At 39.5% G+C, this 4588-nt stretch overlaps 1 pseudogene; it reads left to right on the top strand.

Annotated features, from left to right (window-relative positions):
* The first annotated feature begins 3781 nt into the window (after window positions 1-3781).
* LOC141418218 (olfactory receptor 4K14-like) lies at window positions 3782-4320 on the top strand (annotated as a pseudogene).
* The last annotated feature ends 268 nt before the right edge of the window (window positions 4321-4588 follow it).

Genomic DNA, 4588 nt, shown 5'->3' with positions numbered 1-4588 from the left:
TGTTTTCATTATTTCAATGGGTTTTGTTATTCTATTTTCATACAGGCATGTAATGTACTCCAATCACGCACAGCTTCTTTCACCCTTTCCTTTTGTCTACTCCCCTCCCCTACTCTGTCACCAAATGGTCCCCCTTTTATACTCATGACTTTTCTTTTTTCTATTTTAGGTCTGGATTCTGAGTATGAGACAACATTCAATATTTGTCTTTCTCAGTCTGTTTTGCTTTCCTTAGCATTATGATCTCCAGTTCCAACCATTTTGCTGAAAACAAAGTAATTTCACACTTTCTATGGCTGAGTAATACTCCATTGTGTATATATACCACTTTTTCTTTATTCTTTCATTACCTGATAGGCATAGCTTAGTTACATTGAATAGTGCTGTTACAAATAATGCTATGTAGGTATCTCTTGTATGCTCATTTGTTCCTTTGGATATATGCCCAGGAGTTGTCGAGCAGGGTGATAAGGTACTTTGCTGTTAGATTTGAGGAACCTCCATACGGTTTTTCATAATGCTTGCACTACTTCACGTTCCCAGCTGTGTTTGCTTTTGTTACTGATGCTTTTAGTGTCTATGTTAGTCACATTCCTGTTACTCTAAAATAATACCAGAGATACCGAACTTTAAAAGGAACATCTTATTTCTGCTCATAGTTTTGGAGATTTTAGTCCACAGTTGGCTGGCCCCATTGCTTTTGGGCTGATGGCAAGGAAGTATATCATGGCCAGGAGCGTGTGGTGTCCAGAAAGTGAAAAAGGCAGGAGAGGAGGGACTAAAGTTCTATGAGGTCCAATGACCAGAAGACCTCCCACTGGGTCCCACTTCTTTAATGTTTCCCAAACTCCCCAATAGTGCAAAAATGGAGACCAAGCCTTTAATAAATGGACCTTTGGAGACATGTCAGATCCAAATTACAGCAATGTCATATGCAAAATCTCATTGTTCACACAATCTTAAGATGTTTTCCCATCTTTCCTTCTAATGTTTGTATTGGCAAGAATTTAAGAGTTCTGTAATCAATTTTGAGTTGATTTGTGTATATGGATCTAATTTGATTCTTATACACAAGAATTCTATACATGTATAGTTTTCTCACTGACATTTATTGAAGAGATTACTTGTTTCCAAGAGTTTTCTTGGCACCATTGTCAAAGATCAAGACCATATGTTTTTGTTTCTGGGCTCTCTATTCTGCTTCACTGGTCCAATATCTCAGATATGTGTCTGTTTTTTATGAAAGTATCATTCTCTTTTGATTATTGTCACTTCATGGAATATTTTGGATTCAGGTACTGTGATATTTCAAGCTTTGTCATTCTTGCTCCAGATTTCTTTGGCTTTACATAGTCTTGTAGTTTTTATGAAAATTAAGACTGCATTTTGTATTTGTGCAAAGAATGTCATTGGGAACACAATGACAAAGATGAAAGCTGAGCGAGAGTCTCCAGTCAGTATCTCTTGAAAGGCATACCAAGTTGAACAAGTATTCAAACACCAAATTACCTTCACCACAGCTAAGGAAGTAAGGTAAGAGTCCATAAGTACCTTGTTTTAATGTAATGATAAGATTGGGGTGTGGTGGCATACAAGTGTAATCCAAGAACTCACGAAGTAGAAGAAGATCATGAGTTCAAGGTCAGCCTTGACTACATAGTGAGTTTCAGACCAGCCTAAACTACATAGCTAGAGTGTGGCTCAAAAAAAGAAAAAGAAATGAGAGAGAGAGAGAGAGAGAGAGAGAGAGAGAGAGAGAGAGAGAGAGAGAGAGAGAGACTGAAGACAGATATGAACATGTTGCCTGCATCACCTGCCCTCCATCTCAAGTAGCCAAACTTGAAGAGAAATGTCTCCTACTTGAGGGAGGGAGAAGAGATTAAATGCAGGTTAGGGTAAATCCAGGACTTAGACTTGAAATCCAGTATCAGTTCCACCATGGAGATACCCAGTACTATGCAGAGCCCCACAATGCCTTCTCCCAGGTTGATACCTACTGAGTGAATTTCTGGAACTATTATTATGGTGGTGACTATTATGGCCACTACTCTAATATTGGGCATAAAAGGGTTGCAAAATTCTACCTGCTGGGGAGCAAGGCATGAAAGCTAGCAGAAGACTTTGCCTTGGAGCTCAGTGCCAGGCTCACTGCAGTGAGACTCAGTAGTAACAGATAACAAAGGGCTGGACCCAGGCCACAACCTATACATAGAGCCTATAGCCTTGCCCTGACGTGAGTAAAAGAGCTGCACACAAGTGGAACAGACATGAATTTTGGCTTGCACTGTTGCAGGCCATAGATAGAGTTTTGGAACAGCCCTGGTGTCAGACCGAGACATGAATCCTAATCTGTTGAACTTATTTATATATTTTGACCACCATCATCTATGTCTTGTTGCAGGGGTCTTTGGCCCATAGCAGTGTAGGCCTTGGTTTATCCCAGTGCTCTGCTGATTTTGGTGTACTATGGGCTCAGGGGATGATACAGAATTGCAGCACTGGTGGTCACCATCAGGATACAGGAGCCAGGACTGGTACTTCTACAGAGATTCTGCCCATTATTGGACAGAATCCCACAGTGGCTGGCTGATCACAGGCAGTGACTACAGATGAGGCATCTGGGCTTACTTCAGCTCCAGGGAAAGACTCACAGAATCACCCACCCATTTTAAGTACACCTCCAATTCATGCTGAAAAACACATCAACTGCATCAACTGTGAATTTTTGGACACACAGACAAAAAAGGTCTTAGGTCATCCTCTGTTTTTGAAACACTGACAATACATCAATTATGGATTAATACCAAACTCTGATTTAGGCCACCATCTAGGGCTGAAATAGTTGAAAATAAGCACAAATCAAGCTAGATTACAAAGACCGGAATAAATATACAATCCTACAACGTATATGTAATACAACCAAACCTCAAGAATTAGGGAACATGACCTCACCTGACAGTCAAAATAAGGCATCAAAAACTGACCAAATAATCATTATTCTTTAAAGACTAAGGTGAGATGGAGAATTTGTGTTTATTTTTATTAGCATAAATTAATTGTACAAAGTGATTTCATTATGATAGCTGTGTACACATATATGATGTACTTTGAACAAATTCACTGTCTATATTAATCTTTCTTAACTCCCTCATGCCCACTTTTTAATGGGTTTCATTATGCTACTTTCATACATATAATGTACTTTAATCACATTCACCCTCCCTCACCCACTGTATTCCACTTCTCCCTCTGGTTCAGCCCCTTCAAACATTCTCTGTTTATAATTATATCATACTATCATTGTTTTAGTTCCAGGTGCCACATAGAGTAAAAACATGTGATATTTTTCTTTCTGAGCTTGGCTTATCTCGCTTAACATAATGATCTTCCTTTCCATCCATTTTCCTGCAAGTGACATAATTTAATTTTCCTTAATTGCTGAGCAATATTCTAATACATATTTTATCACATTTCTTTTATTTGTCCACTGGCTGAGGGGCGCCTAGACTGATTCCATAGCTTAGCTACTGTGAACAGTGACAGGTATGCAGGTTTTTTATATTGCGCGTTGCCTTACATCCATCACATATATACCCGACTGGCATAGCAAGATGATATAGTACTTCAAAATTTAGCTTTTTAAAACAACCTCCATACTGTTTTTCAGAGTGACTGGACTAATTTGCATTACCATCAACAGTGTATCAGGGTAATACACTGATACACAACAGTGTATCAGGAAAGCCATGACATTTGGCTTTCCTTAGTGACCACACCTAAGATGATCACAGACTTTCTAAAGGAGAGCAAGAGCATTTCCTTTGGAGGCTGCATGTCCCAGATCTTCTTTGCTCATTTCATTGCTGCAGGTGAGATGGTACTTCTGGTGGCAATGGCCATTATGGAGTCATCTGCAAACCACTCCACTACTCTAGCATTATGAGCCTGCAATGGTGCATAGAGCTGGTGTTGACTTCCTGGATGGTTGGCTTTGTGCATGCCTTGAGTCACATAGTGGTGATTGTACAGCTGCCTTTCTGTGGCCCCAGGGAGGTAGACAGCTTCTTCTGTGACATACCACTGGTAATCAAGCTGGCCTGCATGGATTCTCATAATTTGGACATTTTAATGGATGCTGACTGTGGGGTTGTGGGTGTAACCTGCTTTATTCTGTTGCTGATATCCTACATGCATATTCTCCTCACAGTATGACAAAGCTCTAAAACTGGTGCATCTAAGGCACTGTCCACTTGCACTGCCCATATCATGGTGGTGGTGCCTCTCTTCTTTGGGCCTGAATTTTCATCCATGTGTGGATGACACACAATTTGACAACACACTGACCTTGATTGAAAACTAGGGAATATCATTTGTACATATGATTTCTAGTCTACATATACACAAATAAGATTAGCATAATTCTGGGCCTTTAACATTTACTAATTAACCAGCCAAACACTGTGAATTATTTCCCTAAAATCTACACATAAATGACCTTTTCCTATGAGGAAGTTAAGCAATCTGGTTTTGTATATCTTTAGTCATGTAAACAATAATCTAAAATTCAACAGATTCTTGTATCCATCTC

This window comes from Castor canadensis, chromosome 2 (genome assembly GCF_047511655.1).
Source record: "Castor canadensis chromosome 2, mCasCan1.hap1v2, whole genome shotgun sequence".
NCBI classification, from domain to species: domain Eukaryota; kingdom Metazoa; phylum Chordata; class Mammalia; order Rodentia; family Castoridae; genus Castor; species Castor canadensis.
The sequence above is the reverse complement of the archived record's forward strand: the minus strand, read 5'-3'. Positions and strand labels throughout refer to the sequence as shown.